We start from the raw sequence: 22,905 nt of genomic DNA, 5'->3' as shown, positions 1-22,905 counted from the left end.
AAGGAGACTAAGAAGGATGGGTTCCATAATGTATACTGCACTGAAACAGAGGAGGGAGAAAACTATTTAAAAAGAATATGTGATTAGGTATTTCTGTCATGACAGGAGTCCAGAGCGAAGGCTGTATAGTGGAGTGGGCCTGGGGGGAGGGACTGTAAAACAATGAAAGAATTTTTCTCTTACTTTTCCAAGAGGGTAGCGTACTAGGGGGGAGGGTTGGGAGGGGAGAAAAGTGCAACAGTGAATGAATGGAAATCCAAAGTCTCTGCAAATTTTCATTGAAATTAATAATAAATTTTAGAAAATGTAAAAAATATTAAGTACAGCCAGGATGCTCTTTAGGCGTGAAGATGGTAAGTATTTTTTCATCCAGTGTACTTTGGACATGCTGTTAGGAGAAGGGACCAGTTCCTGGAGAAAAGCATTATGACTGACAAAGGAGAAAGTCAGTGAAAAAGTTGAATACTCTCAACGAGATCGCTCGACACAGTAACCGCAACAATGGATTCAGAGAAGCAACTGTGGGGAGGTGTCGGATCAAGTAATGCTGCTTTGTACACAGGATTGCAATGAGACAGAACTCCTTAGAGGCAAGGACAGTGAAACTCTGTCACACAGACTCTGAGTATGTCGTAAGGAGGAGCTAGTCCTTGGGAGAAGAGCATCATGCTTGGAAAGGTGGAAGGTCAGCATAAGCGAGGAAGACCTTCAACAAGATGATCAGACACAGTGCAGCAATTGGCTCAAGTGGGTCAGAGCTGGTGAGGATGGCACAGGGGAGGGCAGGGTTCAGATCTACTGTTTAGAGGGTCGCTGCGAGTCACAGTCGACTCAATAGCACATGACCACATCACCACGAGACACAACTGACTTGATGGTACTTCGCAACAACAGCATATCTGTCTCTGCCTCTGTCTTTCTTTCTTCATGTGTTGATGGTATAAAACAAATAAAAAAGAAGAAAAGGAACTATGCCTAAGATAAAACTGTTATTCATAATCTCAATATAGCAAAAGAGGATGTTTTGTTGTGCCTGGCTTTGGCATCTCTTTCAAAGGCATGCAGCTGTGGATTCCAGAGATGGTGTAAACATGCAGGTCCCGGGATGCCAGGGACCAGGGCCTGCTCGACGTGTTTAGACACGACCAGAGCAGGTCACAGCACAAGCTCAAAGCAGTCCTGAAAGCAAAGATTCTTCCATTACTTCATGACTGGGAAGCTACAGCCAAGGGTGGAATCGTCAGTCTTAACCTCTCGCATTCCAAGCATTGGGGGACTACATAATTAATGCTGAGCAGATAATACGAGAAGGTAGACTGTATGTGGCATCAGGACTGGAGGAAGATTCAACAATCTATCTTATGCAGGTAATACAATCTTGCTTGTAGAAAGGGACGAAGACCTGAAGCACTTACCAGAGAGACCTAAGTCTTTAGATATGATTACAGATCAACAGTAAGAAAACAAAAATCCTCACCACCAGGCCAGTAGGCAACATCATGATAGATGGAGAAAAACCCTACAGTTGTCAGCCATTTAATTTCATCTGGATCCACCAGCAACACCCATGATAGCAGCAGTCAAGAAATCACAAGGTGCTGCATTGGGAAAACCTGCTGTCAAGGCTCTGTCCCAAGTGCTAAAGAGTAAGGATGTCAGTTTAAGGACTAAGGTGCTCCCGATATAAACCATTCTATTTTTCAATTGCTTTGCATCCATCCGAAGTTGGGCAATCAATACAGAAGACCAAAGAAGAATAAAAACCTTTGAATTGTGACATTGGTGAAGAATATACCATGCATTGCCAAAAAAACAAGTAAGTTCATCGTGGAGGAAGTGCACAGAGTGCTTTTTAGAGACAAAGATGGTGGAATGTCACCTCACATACTTTGCTCATGTAATTAGGAGTGGCCAGTTCTTGAAAAAAGACATCATGCTGGGAAAAACAGAGGCCAGAAAAAGAGAAGACGACTCTCTTAGACTTGATGACTGGAACAAAGGGCTAGACCGTGGCAGAGATCATGAGGACAGCACTGGCCAGGATACGGCTCAGATCTGTCGTTTACAGGGTCACAATGAGTAGCAGTTGACTTGATGACACATACCAAAACAGGTAAAAAAAAAAAAAGAATTCTCTCTTTTTTTGTATTCAGTTGGGTGGGAAGGGGAGAAGGTGAGTTCAATCACAAAACTGATCTCCTGAGAACCTTCCAGAAGGCTTCTCAGCTTCCATTAACTCCACTTACTCATGAATGCAGAGGACATAGACAAGAGCTGATCAGAGAAGAGTCACACCACGGTAACTCTTCCCCACCCTGAGTCAGAGTCTTCACTAACTACAAGCTATTAAAGAGCTTCAAGGTGGCAGAGAACCTTAAAACAGGGATTCGTCGGAGTTTGTTTAGATCAACACCTCGCAGCTAGGATGATCTCCTTTATAATCAAGGAACCCAAGATCATGGCTCGCATCCATTACATCTGAAAATGACCACCCTATAAATACGGCTCTGATCATATTACCTGGTAAACAGCTCTGTCACCACCGGCTGCCTCCTCAGACCTGCCAGGGCCTCCTCCTGTCCCCACTGTTCTCCCTCCTGCTTCCTCCTCACTAAACATGTGCTGGACGAGGGGACTCAGAGAGGCAGGGGACAGACATACAGGCCTACAAGTTGAGAGCACTCTATAAAGAACACTGAACATTTTATGTTGTTAATCCCTGAAAGATATTTAGTACTGTCGCATTTCCTAAGAGTATTCTAATCTGCCCTGGTGGTGCAAGAAGGTAAGTATTCAGTTGTTAAGTGAAAGGCTGGAAGCTTGAATTCGTCCAAGAGCTACTCAGGAGACCTGGAGATCCAGTCCCATTAAGACCTTGGCCTAGAAAACCCTCTGGGGCAGCTGGGCTCAGTAGCTTAGAGCTACATGTGAGTCATGATTGATCTGACAGCACCCAACAAGTATGGACTAGCTGTAATTTCAGATTCTTCTAGCTTTTACCTCCCAATGCTTTCCTTTCCTGCTCCGTCTTCACTGCTACACTCTTGGATTCTGGTGCCTCTTATGGACCCCATCTCTATCTATCTATGAGGCCCAAAGGCCTCCCTGGGGGAGGGCTCACTCCTCCCTGCCCCCGGCTTCAACACAGCTGTACAAAGGAGGCTCAAATCAATGTCTTTCTCTGTTGCCTCTTCCACAAACATCAGACTCTTTATTTAGCTGTTAAGCACACACCGCATGTCCATCTCAAACGAGGCTGTTCAAAACAGGTCCAATCCTTTCAGCTTCTCTGCTAGACACATCCCCAAAACCTTCTGCTATTTATTAAATCCTGTTCTTTCTTTCAAGAAATTGGCAGCACTGTTCATTCCCCTGATATTTACATAAAAAAATTTTCAACTGGCCACGCCCCTTGTCCGTTTTCCCTAAGAAATTTCCTCAATCCAATTTCCTCTTCAGCCTTAGCATCCCCATAATTCAGACCCTGGCCTTCAGTATTGCACTCATATATAAAAACCATTTTGTTAAAACTGTGCTTGCACTAAAGATGTTCTGATAAAGGACCAGAAACAACCTCAATTCCGTTCAGCATCGCAATGCGTTAGACTATGAACATTCAGCCTCTGGAATTGGTGTAAAAATGAATGAGATCAATAGTTCAGAGGTTGTCTATGTGACAGTTCATAAAAAAACAACAAAAGTCACAGAGTACAGAATTTCAATAATCCCATGTTTAAAAGTCTACTTTTTTATTAAAAAAAGATAACATGGTTTAACACAAACATCCCAGCTGGGCCCAATCCACTGCCACTGAGTTGATTCCAACCCAAAGTGACCCTGAGGGCTAGAGCAGAATTGCTGTGGTGTTTCCGCGAGGCTGTAAATATTTATGGACACAGGCGGCCACTCCTTTCTCTCATGGGCTTGCTGGTGACTTGGAACCACTGACTTTCAGGTTCCCTGGTGAGCACTGCATCACAGTGCCACCAGAGCTCACCGAAATAAACACAGAGTTGCTAAATTGGCTCTCACAAAGGGTGAAGAACTATTAACTTTCTCTTCATATGCTTAATTATCCCCTCACTCTTAACATGTCAAGAAAAGCCAGGCCAAACTTAGAAAACATGGAATGGGAGGGAAGCATGTTCCCTCTCTGTCATAGTGCAGCATGTATTTACAGATCCACTTAAGGATGATTTCATGATCCGGAGGACTGGATCGGAGGACTCAGCAGTGCTGTGGAAGAAAGGTCGGCCAATGTCATGTCAAAAGATCACAGCTATTGGCACTTCCGCAAAAAGCTGAACATAGAAATGCCATATGACCCAGCTATTCCACTCTGGAAACTCTATGTACGAACAGTGCTCAGGCTGTTCGTTCATAGGGTCGCTATGAGTCGTCTACGACTCGACGGCATTAAACAACAACAACATTCCACTACTTGGAATATACCCTGAGAATATGAGAACTGAGGCACAAACTGAGATTTGTACACCAATGCTTATAGCAGCATTATTCACCATCGCAAGAACATGGAATACTACGCAGCACACCGGAGCAATAACTTTGTAAATTATTATCTAACTTGGGAGGCACTGGAGAGCATTACATTGAGTGAACTCAGTCCCAGAGGGATAAATATTATATAGAACCATTATTTAGAATGAGTATAAGGATCAAGAAGGGGTGAGAGAGGCTTAATCATTGGGTTGTACAATTTGATGGGTGCAGGGTAAGGGAAATTGAAAGAATTTGTTCGAATTTGTATTCGAGTTTTGTAAATAAAGAAGAAAAACATGACACTAATTTGTTCAAACCATACTACTGAATTTTTAGAATAAATTTAAAAAAAAAAAAAAAGATCACAGCTACTGAAAGACCTGCAGACACACACAGGGCCGTCATGGACTGGAATGGAGAGACGGGCACCTGGTTTGGTTTTTTATCTCATGCTCTTGTGGTAGGAAGTTGGGTTGCCAACCCAAAGACACGTGGTTCAAATCCATTAGCTGCTCCACAGGACATAGTTGGGCAATCTCCTCTTGCGCAGTTCACTGCCTCTGAAAACCTTCCAGAGTGTCAGACAGGAGTCCGTTCTGACTCAAACATACACAACAAGAACAATGAATCGTCATTTGATGATTAAGTTGACTAGGGTATGGGAGTAGTGAAGTTAACATGCTCACCTGTAGATTTTTGCCTAGTAGAGATGTAGATAATTTCTGCCTTTTTTTTTTTTTTTATTGTTGTTGTTTTATAAAACTACCAATTAGTTTTTCAGGGAGCTCCAGTGGCCTAGTGGTGAGAAGCTGTGCTGCAGTCAAAGGCACGCATTTCGAATCCACCAGCTGCTCTGCAGGAGAGAGATGAGCTCTCTCTTCCCAAGCAATTTACTGCCTCTGAAAACCTGCTGAAGGGTCAGTTACGGGCTGGTTCTGATTTGACGGCACACAACGACAACAAGCAGTTTTGCAACAGGGAAAGAGGGCGGTTACCTTCTGTGACATTTATAAACTCAGAAAAGCTACTGGAGAATCAGCTATCAATCAGTTCTGATTCAAGAGCAATAGAAGAGAGAGAGAATCAGTTCTGTGTGCAATCTGTCATGTGATCCTTCCATTCCTTCTTCAACGTCCTTAGAGCTCTATTGCCTTCTCTCTTCTTTGAACCAGTTTTGCGACTCTGCTGGTTCTCTCATCAAGGCAGAGGGGTCCTTGGATACAGGCTCATTCGAGATTTGTAGGAGAGGCATAGATTTAATTTCTTGCACTTGACACTTCCACAAAGCTGTCACTTGTTTTCATAGATAATCCCTCAAGACAAACATTTAAAATTAAAAAAGAGAAGGCTTTGGTCTGTGCTATATTAACAACTTAGCAAATATTTTTTAACTGGTGGCACAAAGCAAAACTTTTACCTCCAAATTATCACTCAATTGCAATTAGCAAGGTCAAGTTCCAGCAGACTATCTTTAGATTCTGTTTTATTTTTAACTTGGAGTGCTCTATTTGTCTTTGCTTTAGTTGAAAGTTAACATATGCCCAGGGAAAAGCATAAATGCCTTCCATAAAAATATAGAGCTGTCAGTAACTGCATTACTTCTTCCCAATGATCAATTATTCAAAACCTGCCCCACTTAAGGCTCCACTGAATCAGACCAGGGCCAGCGCCCTACCTGTGCCCTTGAGTCCACACTGTCTGCAAGCCTTAGAATACAAAGGAGGACAGGATTATACATATCTAAGCAACTTCATGCAAAAGTGAGGAATTAGTTATAGCCAGACTTCAAAATTCAGTTTTTTGTTTTTTGGGTTTGTTTTTTATTAAAGGATGCTACTAGGAGCTGTCTCCTACAGTAGACGGGCCCTGGCTGTAAGTACATACGTCAAGCACTTCGCTGCCTACTGAAAAGCTGATGGTTTAAAACTACCAGCTGCTTCTCAACAAGAGAAATGGGTGGCCGCTGACTCCTATAGAGATTTCCAGGCTCAGAAACCCTCTGGGGCAGATCTCCTCTGTCCTCTAGGGTCTCTAGGAGGTGGAATTAACTCAGTAGCAGTGGGTTTGTTTTTGGTCCGCACATGTAGTAAAATTACCGCAGAACAGGAGGAGGACAAAGTCTGGAGGTGTCAAGTAAGTGTGGAACCAGAATGGTATTTTTGGGACGTACCAGGGAAGCGGTGGCAGCTACTTCTAAAAATATTCTAAAAATATCAGTTAACAGCTTACACTCCAACAAACTGCTTTCAGCAACATTCTAGCTGCCTGTCAAGTAGTCCCTATGGGCGAGATTTTTAGGAGAATGGGCAGTATTTAAAATTCAGCCCGAAGTTGAGTTTGTAAAACACGTTCTTTTCACCCACGAGATGTGTGGACCCTCATGGCCATGTGATGTCCTCATGGACTTTATTAGAAAGGCAGGGAGACACAAGGTTATCGATTGACCTTTTAATTTTTTTTTTTTTCTTTACAATTCTTTGTGCTTTCGGTACACGTTCACACAGCAAGTCAGTTCTCCGGTTCATAGTTTACAGGCAAGTTGTCCCCTGAAGCAGCCTGCGACGCCCGGTTTTCTTCTCTGGCTCCCCATTTCCATTCTTCCAGGTTCTCGGCCCCTCCCGGCCTTCTCATCTCTGGTTCTGGGCACGCTCTGCCTGTTCGGTCTCCTGTGGCACTTTCTCCACGTGGGTTACTGTTTATTTTATAGGTCTGTCTATTATTTAGCTGAAAGGCAGCTTCTGGGGAAGTCTTCAGCTGGACGTTGGAGGGCTGTCTTCTGGCAACAGTCCCAGAGGTTCCTCCAGTTTCTTTTAGATCAGGTAAGTTTGCTTTTTGTGTTGTTGTTTTTTTTTTAAAAAATGTTGTTTCAATCAGCTTTTCCTGTCTCCTCTTATTAGGCTTCACTGTTTTATAGTTTTAGGTTAACAGAAATTTCACAGACAAATATGGAAAGAATCCATACACTCCCCCTCCTTTGACATACAGTTTTGATGATTAACATCTTGTGGTACGTGGCACATCTGTTATAACTGATGACACACCGTTGCTGTTGTTGTTGTGTACCATCAAGTCAGATCTGACCCCTAGCTGACCCTCTAGCAGGTTTTCAGAGAGAGTTAATCGGATGGGAGGAGACTGCCCATCCTTCTCCCGTGGAGCAGCTGAGAGATTTGAACTGCCCATCTTCGAGATTGCAGCGCAGCTTCTTGCCACTAGGCCACTATAGCTTCAATGGCACATGACCAATAAGTTATTATTAACTCAGGTCTGTGATTTATATGAGGGCTCATTCACTGCGTTGTACAGTCCTGTGGGTTTGGACAAACACACAACGTCATGTGTCTTCCTACTTCACGTCTTTGTCCCTCCTCTTGGCAATCACTGATCTTTTCACCGTCCCTGAAATTCTGCCTTTCTCAGAATGTCACAGTGAGAATCCCAGTACATAACTTTCTCTGACTGGCCTCTTTCACTGAGAAATACATATTCAAGGTCCCTCCACATCTTTCTTAGCTTGATAAACTCATTTCTTTTTGTTGATGACTAATACCCTTTTTGGGGACTCAGATTGGTACGGCGCAAGCGCAGTTTATTTTGGAAGCAATTCGTCTTGGGGAGGGTACTTTCTTCTCTTTCCCAGGGCAGAGAATGATTTCCTGGTTTATCTCTCCACTGTGGGGGATGCTGGCAGAACCACCACGGGGAACTGAGCAGCTGACCCAGAGGCCACGCCTCTCTGGAGGTTTGAACTGAAGTGCGTAAGACAAAGACAGATGGGCGATCTCCTCCTGTGCGAGCTGAAAACTCAACAGAGGGTCTGAATGACTGCAGTGAATTTTGAGACTTCAACCTGTAGGCAAATCTGTTTGTCTTCTGAACTTGTCCCTGAATGCGGAGACCTCTTCTAGCTGTGGCTGAGGCTGCGTGGCCTGCATCTCCAAGTGACAAGGACTGTGTGATGATCCGGAACTACTACCTGATGTGGGGCTGTTGTACTCTCTCCTTCTCATTGCTGTCAAATCAAGCCTCACTCATAGCTGACAGCATCTTTCCCAGGCTGTCAACTGCACAGGCAGACTGTCCAACCATCTCCCTTAGGGCAGCGGATAGATCTGAATGGGTGATGATACAACATCCTATGACTATAACATACACACAACACAGCCCCCACATACGCCAATCCAACTTTTCCACACATATGATTCAGAGACACAAACTCCATTAATTACGCTATGCAACCATCACCAACATCTGACTGCTGGCATTCCCATCACCCTAAGCACACGAGAGTGACACAGAACTGTAATAACGGGCTTGAGCATAGTGGGGATTATAAGGACGACACAGCACAGGGCCATGCTTTGCTCCATCATTCACAGGGTCACCGTGGGTGATAGTCGTCGACCAGGAGACACCGAGTAACAACAACAGACACAAACTCAATGCCGTCTGACAGTGATTCTTCTTATCCCTCTCTCCCACTGCTGGCAACCGCTAAGAAACTGTGGTCGCAACACATTTATCTATTTCATATAAGTGAGATCTTATGATACTTGTTCTCTTGGGATTGACAGAAGTGCTACTTGGAACTCTTGTTATTGTTTCTGTTGTTGTGTGTACATCAAGGCAGAACTGACCCACAGCTGACTGTCCAGCAGGTTTTCAGAGGCAGTTAATGGCATGGGGGGAGACTTCCCAGCCTACGTCAGTGGAGCAGCTGGTGAATTCAGACTGTGTACCTTTGGGCTGTCAGTATAACTCTTTACCATGTGGCCACCAGAGCTCCCTAGTCAGGTGAAAACCCTGCATTCTCGCTGTCTGGTGCCACCCTGCCCTCTGCTAGGAAGCCACGGATGAGGGGTGGGAGCAGGGGAAGCCAAGAGGTAGAGAACTCTCCCTTATGTACCTTATCCACCTCTCTCCTCTACTGCAAATAAATCCCATCACTGTCATCAAAGATGTTATCCTGTTCGTGTCCTTAAGTCCTTATTTCATGAAGAACAAAAATGTAGACTTTGAGATAATATCTTCCCAAATTACCAAAATATCCATTATAGCCAGGGGCCCAATTCCATCAGTCTTTTCTCTGAAAACCAAGGTATTATGTGTGTGAAGTTCCCACTCACTGCAGCTCCAGCTAAGAGCTTAAAATAGCTCCACAGAGTCCCATAAACAGTAAAGTGAGGGGGCAGCTTTCCAGCAGAAATAGCTATTTGTTAATGTTTCATCCTGGAAGCAAATAGTAAGCTGTATGCCTGAGAGAACACAGTGAGGCAATTTTAGCATTAAGTTCTAAATTCACCTTAAAATCAATCCTTGTTTCTGGTCAAGAAGGCAGGAAGAAGCCCAGGCAGATGACAAGAAGGGCCCCCCAATACTGGCTATGGCGGAATCTTATTTAATTTGGAGGCTTTATGTACAAACAAAATTAACTATAATGATCGTAACAAAGATACTTCCCAGGATAATATTTCTTATTCAATTTACACCCCCCCCCTTTTACAATTGGGTCTGTAACATAAACACAAGTGTTAATGTCTTCCATAATGATATCAGTTACTTTAACAATCAGAAATATCAGGTGTTTAAGAATACTTAAAATGGCATGTTGTTAGCTGCCATTGAATCCATTTTGACCCATGTAGATCTATGGCATCAGAGCTAAAAATATGCACAAGGAAAAGAAAGGGAAAGATTATTGTTGTTGTTGTTGTTGTTGTTGTGTGTCACTGAGGGAGCTCTAACTCACAGCTGATCTTTCTCAGGGTTTCCAGAGGTTGGAAATCCAACAGGAGGAGAATGTCCATCTTTCTCCTAAGAAGCAGCTAGTAGATTTGAACTGCCTGCATTTTTGAGTTGACAGTTCAGCCCATTACTACTAGGCCATCAGAACCTGGTGGTAAGCCTGAAAGGTTGGTTATGCTTAATAATAGGCTAAGCTTTGCTTAACCTAGGGAGACGTCTCAAACAAGGGTTACACTCGAGATTTTTTGGGTCTTTAAGTAAATTTCATTTAAGCCTAATTCCTCTCCTAGCCTCATCTACTTTTCAGTCTTCAGAAAGGCACAGGCCAGGCATCTTTGCCCTTGATGAGCTCTAAGACGTCAGGTAACAGCCTTAGTGAGAGCTACATGGTATAGCACTGGTCTGTGCATTGCTGTACAAAGATAACTCGTGATTGTTGTGATGTTGAACACTGTGACAGTGATGTGCCAAATGTGATGATAGTTACCTATGGTGGAAAGTGGTGGAGCTTCCCAATTAAGACAAGCTTGGAAGCAGGAGTGGCATCCACTTCCAAAATGGCTTGCCTCTGGAAAGTCTATGAACAGTGCTCAGGGCTTTCATTCATAGGGTCGCTGTGAGTCGTCTACAACTTGACGACACCTAACAACAAGAACAATATATACGTGCCTATAAACGGATCCCACAGGACACTCGTAAAGGGGCAGCTGTATGACCATTTTCACTGGCAACTACGAAAAGCAGTTAGGATGGGGTCTATGACACTCCTTCGGGCTCTTCTCCTGTAGTCGTGCCCCTTCCCTGCTCATGCCTGATCCATAGACCTCCTCCTAGTTAACGTGGCAAATGCACTGCTGATCCCAAGTGGTTCTCCTGAGCCCTCTTGCACATTAGAACCTCTCACCTTCTGAAGATCTGTCCTCTTGACCCTTCCCCACACCAGTACATCACACCCCTGAAACTTACCCTCTGGAGTTCACCACAGACCTTCCTCCGACCCCACCTGCCAGACAGTCCCCTCCCCTCCCCTCCCCTCCTGCCATTACCAACCTCACCGAACCTCACTAACCCATCTTAGGTTCCATGTCCTGATGAAGTCAATGGGCTCATGGTAGCCACTTGGGCTCTGCTTCCGCAGGACTCAGAGGAACTTGTGTCATTTGACTCAATACACATTATGCTACTTATAGTAGCTTTATTCTATTCCATGTACTACACTGAGGTCACCTCCTTGTCCTGACCTACTGAAAACAAACCATCCCTTTTGTTATTCCCCCCCCCCAATACTAAGCAAGATGGTGAAACACTGCTCTTTCTGCCCTTCTCATGATGCTTTAAAACAAGCTGATTCTGAACAGAGAGGGAAGAGTCAAAAGGTGTAACTTCGTGCCAATACTCCTGTCTGCTCCTGAAAGTACCTAACTCGCCACAGGCTATTGAACAACCCTCATCCAACTCCTTTCGTCCCTTAAGATGCCTCTGAACTTCCTCAATAACCGAAAACTGATTCAGCAACTCACCAGCTCCAGAGACAATTGAAATTCACATGTGCTGGACTTAGGCCAGGCTTTGCTTTGCGTAGCAGTACCGTGGAGGCCTGATGACAGAGAACAGAACTGTGATTTACAGTAGATGAGAAGAAACTCGAACAGGATCACAGGGGAGCCATGGCCTTGATTAAAGAAACTCTCAAAGTAACTGGAATTGGGATCAGATGACGGTCTTTAAGAGGATGGTGGGTTATTTTAAGGAAATCAACGGTGGCTCTTTTCCATCCGAGGAGGACATAAGAGAGAAACGTTTGTTTCATATGTACCAAGAGGTGAGGCATGAATGAGTGTATGTTGTAGCCATAAAGATTACCATAATCAGAGCAAGTCTTGGCTAGAGACCATGTCTGTCAGGGCAAACGGCCTTCCTACCCAGCTCATGTATCAAGCACGTGTAGCCTCTGAATACGGGCAATGTGACCATGTCACCTTCTTCACCTACGTACCCAAGTCAAATTAAAATCATCCTTTTAACCTCTTCACAGCATTAATATCTGGGTAATAAGATACATATATACTGAATTAGTTCTTATGTTTTTGTTGTTGTTGATTGCCTTCAAGTTGGGCACAACTCATAGCGACCCTGTGAACAAAGGGCCTGAATTCAGTGCCTCTACAACTACCGACATTTATCGAAGTTCAAAGAGTTTCTGGAGGCATGTTGTTTAGGAAGTGGATGTCACTCCTGCTTCCAAAAGTTCTTATCATATAGAAATTATAGAATACAAAGTAATTTTAAAACCTTAGTGAAACACAGGAAACCCCTTAACCATCTTCTCACATGCAAATTTCTTTCATTTCACAGCATACAGATATTTGTGTGTTTTTCAGTGTTCATTTTCTCCGTGGGATGATCCTGACCTGTAATTACCTCACAAGCTCCAAGATGGCCAGAATAGAAACTGCAATTGGAGACGGGATGTTTTTTCAGAATCGGATCTTTAATGAAAGGCCAAGCCTTCAACAATCAGAGAAGACCTTTTTATTCATTGACATTATTAGAAGATGTAATCTGAATTTCTTATAATCTTAGATAAAAAATTAAAGGGTCATTGTGATTTCTGTGGACTTTTCAACAACACAATAACTCAATGTCATCAAACTGGAACTAATTCATACCCTCCAGGAGGTTTTCAGAGGCTGTAAATCCTAGGAGGGGATTGCTCATCTTTCTCCCAAGAAGCAGCTGGTGGATTTGAACATCTTGCCTTTGGATTGGCAATACAACTCTTTAATCATCGTGCCACCAGAGCTCCCTCTCAATGGACTGCCATCGTGGTGCACTGACGAACCAGAACCGACTCATGGCTGACCAGCTGCAGAGAAGGAGATGGTCCGTGTGACTCCATAGGAGCATCTGATGCCTCTGCCTTTAGGTTGGCAGTGGGGTTTATTACCACTAGGCTATCAAAACCCCCCTGTAAGGTAGATCTGATAGAGGCAAAAGATTCTTAAGAGCTTTGGAAAGTTTATAATTTTATGAACATCCCACGCAACAGCACACACAAGAGTCATTGTTGTTAAGTAACGACAGTCACTTAGTAAAGCAATTCTGTATAAGGCTCTTTGCCAATGTTGTTGTAATGTGCCATTGAATCACCTGCCACTCATAACAACCCTATACACAGCAGCTCTGAAGCCTATCCTGTCCTGAGCCAGTCTCACTGATTGCCAATGTTATCTCAGTAAAAGAGCTATGAAATATATAAAAATATGCTATGACTTTTTATTTTTTTTTTTTTTTACTTTACACAGGCATTCAGTGTTCTGAAGTTTCTTCAAAATCATGTGGCTATTAATAGCATATTAAATTAGTTCCTTAGGGATAAAAGAATAAAGTTACTGCATTAAGGTTCAAAATGCTGTCTTTTAAATGACAATGGGAACATCATGGCTCTAGTAACTTCTGAAAAAAGTTGGCTTGTCCAAACTAAGGTGTCAAGGTCATCTCTAGTCACATCCCTGCCTTTAATACCCACACCTTGAACAAGGCAGCCCTGTCCTCAATACCCTCACCTTCAACAAGGCAGCACTAAACCCCTGGTCACAGTTGGACTGGCCTTTCCAAGCCCAGGAAGATTGCTGAGTTTTCTGGTGCATCATTCATGCTGCATCTGACCGGCCTCTTTGCCAACATCCCAGACTGCTGAGATGCAAGTGGTCTCTGTGCTCCCCCACTCTCTGCACCTGGGATCTGGACAACTTAACTGCCCTTGGGCTCTGCAATCTTGCTTCTACTCATAAACACCTTGTTCCCCATCAGCACACAAATTCTTCATGGGTAGGTACTGTGTCATTTTTGTACATCTGTCAATCCTCCACAGTCTAGAACAACTAGTAGATGCTCTCTAAAGCTCACATCTATTAAAGATGAGAAGCCCATCAAATGTCAATATTTTCTAGTTGACGTTGGCCAAAGTCAACAAGAAAAATTTGCTCTTCAGAATGTTGAAGTCCATTTATTGACTTTATTACAGAGAAGAATTACATGATGCTTGTATTTCCTTCCTTTGTATGTCAGCTCAGGCTTCACTTTCTGGTGTTGGGGTGGGGCTGCCTTGATCATCTGTCCCCTCACCCCCACCCTAGCCTCTCACACAAGATCCTTAACTGCACACTCACACTGCTCACATAGCTGCTGTGTCTGAAGTTGTTAGGCTTCATCACGTCAGTGGAGCGACCCACGTGATGGAGTAGAACAGCCCCACAGGGTTTCCTAGCCTGTGATCATTGTCAGCTACTTCCCACAATGCTGCTGGGTAGATTAGAACTTCAGACCTTTCCATTGCCAGATGAATGCTTAACCATTATGCCACTTGAGCCCTCTTAGGTGCTTCTGCTTTCACTTTATTACCTTGATCACAGTTGTCCTGGCATGTTTGTAGAGCTGAGTGTCTGATTAGTCTCTCTAGAAACCAGAGATGGTGTTTAATTTGCATTGCCAGTGACTAGCACAGTGCCTGCCACATGATGGGAAGTATGAAAATATTTGTTGACTGAACATTTGTTACTATTTACACTCAGAATCTGTAGTATGGCCTAGAAGTGTAACTAAGGCAGCTCGCTGCTGTCCGGTCAGTTCTGACTCATTGCGACCCTCTGTAAGGTTGCTGAGGCTGTGAAATACAAGGAGAGGGACAGCTTTCTCCCTGGAGCTACTGGTAGATCCAAGACTCTAGAGAGGTGTAGCCTTTCGGCTAACAGTCCATTTCACTACAGATTACGCCATCGTTGATCCTGGCAAAAGGCACAGAAATCCTGGGTCAGAAGCAAAAGATCTGACGACTCACAGCACAGCATGCAGCACCGTGATCTGCAAAGTCTACCATGTTCTGAGAGCAGGGGGACAGCTGGAGTTCCACAGGGACAAGAGAAGTGCGTCCAGCTGGAGTTACTGGACCCCAAACTTAGGAACCTCAATCTTTCATAATAAGTTTCTTGCAACCTGTGCAGTCTTTCCTCCAAAAGGAGTCACTATCTTTATTCTCCTAGACAGCAAACATACCTGCCCTGTGCTCCCGGGGGAAATACTATCTCTATCTTCCAAGGCTGTTTACTGTACAAACATTCTTAAAAAGATGATTCCAAACAAAAGATGGCCAGTAACTCGGCTCACTAGAGAGCCGTGGATAAGAGATCCGTGGATAATTTTTAAAAATTATCAGTATACTTTGAAGAATTTATGAGCCTTCATTCTGTGCCAGTTTGGAATCCAAAACTATAAATATTTGCTTGACGAGGTAATAGGGTCGCTATGACTCGCAAGTGATTTGATGGCACATAACAACAACACAACGGTTAGGGAGCTCTGGTGACCTAGTGGCAAGAAGCTGCGCTGCAATCATGAAGGCACATGATCTGAGGCACCAGTTGCTCCGTGGGAGGAGGATGGGCAATCACCTCCCCTGCAATTAACTGCCTCTGAAAACCCACCAGAGTGTCAGCTACGGGTAGGTTCTGATTCGAAGGTACTCAACACAACACACAGGTAATGGTTAGGGAGCTCTGGTGGCCTCTTGGTGTTGTCAACTCAAAGGCAGGCAGTTCTAATCAACCAGCCGCTCTGAGGGAGAAAGCTGACCAGTCTCCTCCCATGTAATCTATAGCCTCTGGACACGCCCCGGAGGGCAGGCCCCGAATCAGTTCTGAATCAAGAGAGAGACAGGCATGTGATGGTGGCCATGACCATCGTCGTTATGTGCCGTCTAACAACTCTATGTTGCCCCTTCCAAATGTTTCAAAAGTAAAAATATTTACTGTTTCGCTTTTGTTAAAAAAATAAAAGGAAAAAAAATATGGCATGAGGCTGGTTTTTCATTTGTTTTGAGAAGGAAACCCATTTGCATCACACCTTTCTGGCGTCCTGCTTAAATCCACCTTTTAATCAGTTTCTGAATGTGTGCCGTCAAGTTAAACCCAACTCACGACTGTCGTACAGGACAAAGTGGAGCTGCCCCGTGGGGTTCCCAGGCTGTGAGCCTTTACAGAACTGATGGCCACGTCCTTCTCCCAAAGTTAAGAGGGTCTGAACCGCTGATCTCTTGGTTAGCCGCTGTGAGCTTAACCACTGCGAATGACTGGCTGGCTCTGGGTCATGGCTCGTGAGATGCAACTGATGGAAAGCGGACCCTCCAGTGTCTTTCCAAGGCTGTAAACTGCACAGAAGGAGACTTTCCAACTGTCTTCAGTCATGTGACCAGCAGATTTGAACTGCCAGAGAAGCTTGCCTTTTTGGGTGTTAGCACTGTAACTCCACCAGACATTTTACCCTTTTAAACAAAAGGATAATGCTAAATATTTTTACTTTTGAACCATTTGGATGATCCAGAATAGAGCTGTTAGATGACAGCAGGCCACCAGAGGTCCCTTTCTGAATGACTAAGAATCTCTAAGTAGGTATCAAAAGACTGAGCTGAACTTTCTGGGAATATGCAAAATAGGGGGGTGGGGGAAGGCTTCCTTTCATTTTGTGAGGCTTTGTCTTTTTTCCTTGTGTTCCAAAAGAACGCATATGCAGTCAACCCACACAAGCCCAGGTTTTGACACAATGGGTCAAAACCAGCAAAAAAACAAAGGAGCAGCAGCTTAGCTCAGAGCAGCTCAGCTGCAGGAGCGGAGAGCTCCCAGCATAAACCCACTCTCGTGTTACATCCGCGAGACAGACACATAGCTCAGTAATCAATGACAGACCTCTACTCACGAGCTCTCTTCAGAAGATAATGTCGCTGTCTAATCAGCATTTAAGGGCATATATCATACAAAGCATTGATAAAGTTTATCCAAAATTAAGGTTGCATAGAGAAGTGTACTGGGGTGGGGGGTGGGGAGAAGGGATGTGGGAATTGTATACTAATGAAGGAATTTTTTTTTTCTCTCTTCGGAGGGGGAAGTGAGCTGGTGGGGAGGGGTGGGAAGGGAGAAAATTGCGGCAATGAATGAATGGAAATCCAAAACCTCTGTAAAAAAAAAAAAAATTAAAAAAAAAAGTTTGTTGATTATGAAGTTAGAAAGATTTCCTGGTAATTTTCAAAATAACACAGTTCTTTTCCATCCATTCATTCATTGTTTTATTCAGTGCATAAATATTTGTCCATCATTTACCTCACTCATCATTACTCTAGCAAGGTTCAGATCTCCTACTCACAGGATCGCTATGAGCCATGGTGGACTCAATGGTACCCAACAGCAATGGCATTCTAGACACTGTGAACATTGCAGTGAATGACACAGGCAACAAGCCCTGACCTCAAGGAGCTTCCTCTATAGTAGAGTTGAGGACACAGTGCTGTGGTGGTGCAATGGTGAAGCTCTTGGCTGCTATTAGAGGGGTTGGTGGTTTGAATCCACCCAACAGATCTTCACGAGAAAGACCTGCTTCTAGGAAGATAAGACCCTAGAAGACTCTCTGGGGTGATCCAACTCCGTCAGATGGTTTTCAATGAGTCAAACAGCGACTCTATGGCAGCCAGTAACAATAGCAACAAATGTTTTCCATATACTGCAACAATTATAATGAATCACTCACTCTTAAAGAGATGCCTGGAAAGTCAGACTTTAATCATCTGTCCCACATTTAAAAAAAATCATTCTGAAGCACTGGGGGTTAAGTGTAGAACTCTTGCCTTCCAGGCGGAAGACTGAAGTCTGACTCCTAGCAGATGGACCTCAGAGAGAGCTACCATTTGTATGTCAACGGAGCCTAGAGAGTTGCTCTTCTAGACAAAGAAAGACCAGGAAGAAAGGCCTGGCCATCTCCTTTTAAAAAGCAGCCCATGCAAACCTTACAGATCACAAATGGCCCGCCAGATAACTGGTTGTGGGGATGGTGCAGGACTGGGCAACATTTAGGTCTGTTGGGTCTGGGGTCACCTGAGTTGGGGGCTAAACAGTGTAACAATAAACCCTTCAACTGAGAGAAGAAACCAACGGACACCAGCACAGCACTATCCAAAGGATGCCTCCTGGTTTTGCAGGTTTCTTTTTCTCTTGCAAAGCATGTAATACATCCACAATGCAGATAAAGTGATATGTTAAAAACGGTCAGGCTGTTTTCACTTGAACACTATTATAAAATTCATGGATCACATCAGAACTCTTTTATGTTAACGAGATGATTACCATTCATGGATAGTAATGAAAACCAAAACCCCTGAGTACTGAAGACAATGAACGGCTCCCTCCAGGACCCTGAAGCCATGCTCTTCTCCCTCTGGGTGATAGTCAGGAGTGTAAGGAGCTTTGGGGAATCTCCTCTTCATTTCATTACAGAATTCACTCATTAATTAAACCCTTTTCTCGTTCCATCACCAGAGGGGCACATTTTCCAAGCCTAGCAATGGGAATCCTGTTCTCCTTAGACCTGCTGCCATTCTTTCACATTCAGTTCCTGTTTTTTTAACCTTCTTCCAGACAGATTTCACAAACAACAGCAGTTTCAGTCATTGTCTGGATGTTAATGGCTCTCAAATCCTTATTCACAACACAGTTGATCAGATCTCAGCACTAAGGATACTGGACTCTGGACGTGCCATGTGTATTTGATCTCGGAATCTGGAAATTCTATTTTAGATGTAATGGAGAGAAAAGAAAAACGTTTTTTCATCTGCTCTTCTTTGTCTTTAAGAAATAGTTACAGTCTAGATCACTTAGCAAGCCCTGGTGGCACAGTGATTAAGCACTTGGATGTTTACCAAAAGACCAGTGGTTCAAACCCACAAGATGTTCCTCATGAGAAAGTAGCAGTCTGCATCCCTAAAATTACAGCCCTGAATGCTCTGGGTGGCAGGGCTCCTCCGTGCTGGAAGGCTACTACGAGTCAGCATTAACTTCATGACAAAGAGTGACTGGGTGCCGGGTGTCACTTAAGAAGAGCTGATGGCATGATGCCTTATGTGTTGGGCTACTAAACCAGAGGTTAGCAGTTTGAATCCACCAGCTGCTCCAGGAAGGAATTGACTGCCTCAGGAATCTGACAGAGGGCCTCCTTGTGTTGGCATCCGCTTGAAGGTAGGGGTGTATTGGTTTGGTTGAATGTCTCTTGAGTTCGTGAGAAAATAGTATTCATGGCCAGAGGACTGCTGTTTCTTCTGAGAGACCATCTCAATGTATTTAGAAAAGACAGAGACTGGAAGGAAGTTTCAAGTCCCAGCCTGACAATGGGGGACTGGGACGGGGGCGGGGGCAGTCTTTGCAGAGGAGATCTACAGAGATGACGACGGATGAGGTTCTGCGTGAGCACGACACATGACCGTGGCCTTGAAGTTACACACTTCTGTGCTGCAGCACATATAAGAGGACAGAAGGAAGGTTTCTCTCTACTCTGTGGCATGGTCTGCTCAATCTTCTGCAATGTCTGCTGCACACAGCAGTCTCCAATTAGCATTACTTCAGGAAGCGAAGGCTGAAGGAACAGGGAATGGGGCCCTGTGGAGTGGAGCAGTGCAGAGCGTAATGCTCGCAAGTGGAGACCAGTCAGTCCTGGCAGGAACGTGGAGTGAGGGAAGCCCACAGGAATGCAGACCTCCAGGAATCCTCAGCGCTGTGCTGTCCCACACGGCAGCCACACTGGACTACTGGTTGCTTAAATGTGGCTGGTCATAACTGACATGTGTTAAGTGTTGGTATGAAAACCAGAAAGCCAAACAGCCAATAGTATTTATATTAATCATGTCTCAAAATGCTATTAATTTTTATATAGTGGGTTACATATATGTTCCTCAGATGAATTACAGCACTCCTTTTTACCTTCTTAAGGGAGGTATCATAATATTCAGGGTTACATATGTGGCTCACATGTTATTTCTACTAGATTACAACGATCTAGGACTTTGGAGAGTTCTGGTGGCCTAGTGGCAAGAAGCTGCGCTGCAATCCCCAAGGCACATGGTTCGAACCCACCAGCTGCTCTGTGGGAGAAGGATGGGCAATCTCCTCCAGTGTGATTAACTGCCTCTGAACACCTGCTGTAGGGTTAGCTATGGGTCAGTTCTGATTTTGATGGTACACAACAACAACAACAGGAATTTGGAAAGAGACATGAATATTTATACTTAGAGGTACAGGGGGATTAATCCTCTTTCATCAGGTATTAAAGAAAAGGTGACCCCAGAAAGCTGGAGGACAGAGCAGTAGGCCATGGAAGATTCTTTGTTGTTGTTGTTGTTATGTGCCACTGAGACAACTATGACTCCCAGCGAACCTGTGAACAGCAACTCTGAACCTGGCTCTATCCTGAGTCAACCTCACCATCTCAGACACACCTGACCCCAATACCACAGTCACTGTGTTAATCCATCTCAACCAGAATAAGGAAATACAAATTTACAAGAACAGATTTATTTTTTGTAAAGCCACAGGAACTCTACCTTACTGGGGACAAATGACTGTGTCTTCTAATAACTTGAGGCATTAACCAGTTGGCTGTTCATACCTGAGACTGACACAGTTCTTTTAACTAGAAAAGTCAAAACTCAAGCAGGGCCATGTTGTTTCTGGGTTTTATTTCACACTAAGCAATCTCTTAAGACATGCCTCAGGAGACATATGAGCAAAAAGAAAATATACCTCCAACTCCAAGCTAGCCAAACTGTATATAACTTGAAAGTACTTTTTCCTCTAATATTTTTACTATAGTCACTGTTGCTGTCATACTCCGAATCAAGACTTGCTCGTAGATGACCACGTTTCAGAAGGCTTTCAGGGGCTGTAAATAGGAGATTGCTCTCTTTCTCCACAGATCTTTCTCCGACAGAGCAGTCCGTGGATTTGAACTACCTGCCTCGGAGTTGGTGGCTCCTTATCCACCAGGCCTCCAACACCCTTACTAAAAAGATCTAATTCAGTGCCTCTGGGTTCCATATTATCCATGTAGATGCATATGTATATATAGAACTTGGTAACTTCAGACTGGTCTAAAACATCACCTATTTTATATCTGTAAACAAAGTCTAGAGTCATTATTTTAGGTACGAGGGCATGTTGCCTGCCACAGGTCACTTTCTGGGGATATCAGGCCTGCTTGACAACAATGGCAGGATATGTCATCACAATGCGACAACACTCAGCACCTTAGGTGGGACCTAGGAGGAGGCGTTGGTTTATATGAAAACCGTGGATTTATTACACGTACATACAGGCCTTTCCACGCAGACCAAGTGACCCCTCTATTAAACAATGTCACAGCATTTTGTAACCACTCAGTGAGATGGTCTCGCTGTCCCTTCCACCTTCTTACCCACCTCGATCAATGTTCTTTTGAACAGTTTCTGTTCTGTGAACTCCAGAAAAGCACCTGCCTCTTCTTGGTAAAATACATTTGAGCCTCACATGCCAGTCTGAGCCTTTAGGTGGCATAAAAAGGTTAACATGTCCAGCTGCCGACTGAAAAACCTGAAGTTCAAGCTCACCCAGAAACCCCTCAGGAGAAGAGCTGAGCACCATGAGTCAGGTCTGACTCCACGGCAACTGTTCTTTCCGGAAGCTTAACATCTACCGAGAGCCTCCCTGGCCAGGGATGGACGCTTAGGACAGTACTGCTGAGTCTCTGTGACCAAAAACACTTCAAATGAAACAGGATTTTCAGGGATGAGGGTGGCTGCCAAGCACAGGGTGTGGAGGAACGCTACAAAGTGAGTTCACAGCCTCGTACCTCTTTAAGCTCTGCTCCTACACGCCGACCCCACCCTGCACCCCGACAATCTCCACTGTGCAGTGCTACCCAGGCCACCTCACACCCAGGGCTACCCAGGCCACCTCACACCCAGGGCTACCCAGGCCACCTCACACCTAGGGCTACCCACACCTCCTCAGACCCAGGGCTATCCAGGCCACCTCAGACCCAGGGCTATCCAGGCCACCTCAGACTCAGGGCTATCCACGCCACCTCACACCCAGGGCTACCCACACCTCCTCAGACCCAGGGCTACCCAGGCCACCTCAGACCCAGGGCTACCCAGGCCACCTCAGACCCAGCGCTACCCAGGCCACCTCAGACCCAGGGCTACCCACGCCTCCTTAGACCCAGGGAGTCTATTTTTCACATCAACACACAGAACCAGGCTCTTTTTCCTCTTCGATGCTCCCTGATTCTGCCGTAACAAGTAGCACATTTCACATGATGAAGCCAACAACTGTAAGCCCTAAACATGGGGGCAGGTTAATGAAAACCTCACCCCAAATTGGACCTTCTTGAAGGCCTCTCATTTGTTCCAGCTTATTTCATACTTCTTAGCGCACACAAACCGACCACTTACACAGACACCACACTCAGGGGCTCCATACCACATCCCCCACTGTATATCCTTCCACACTAAAACCATCACACTCCATCCACAAACACACACACAGAGACAGACACAACTTCTCAAATCAAAACTCCCACATACTGTATACACAAACACCAAACACCCCCCCCACAAAATCTCCACACATCATATATAGACACCTCAATCCAAAATCTCCACACACCAAACACAGAAAAGTACGTATCTTGAGTTATATAATAGAAACAAACACATTATACATGATACATAGACATACCCCCACACCACACCCTACAATACATACACACTTCCACACAACCCCTACACACAGACAACATAAAAATACACAC

General features: G+C 44.5%; 1 protein-coding gene across 1 annotated transcript in view; it reads right to left on the bottom strand.

The window, feature by feature from the left end:
* The window catches only part of ABLIM1 (actin binding LIM protein 1), a 264,382-nt gene that overhangs the window by 171,669 nt on the left and 69,808 nt on the right, over nt 1–22,905 (bottom strand). The window lies entirely within an intron of this gene.

This window comes from Elephantulus edwardii, unplaced genomic scaffold (assembly GCF_000299155.1).
Source record: "Elephantulus edwardii isolate Elephantulus edwardi_28Jun2011 unplaced genomic scaffold, EleEdw1.0 scaffold00006, whole genome shotgun sequence".
Lineage (NCBI taxonomy): Eukaryota > Metazoa > Chordata > Mammalia > Macroscelidea > Macroscelididae > Elephantulus > Elephantulus edwardii.
This window is presented reverse-complemented; position numbering and strand designations above follow the sequence as displayed.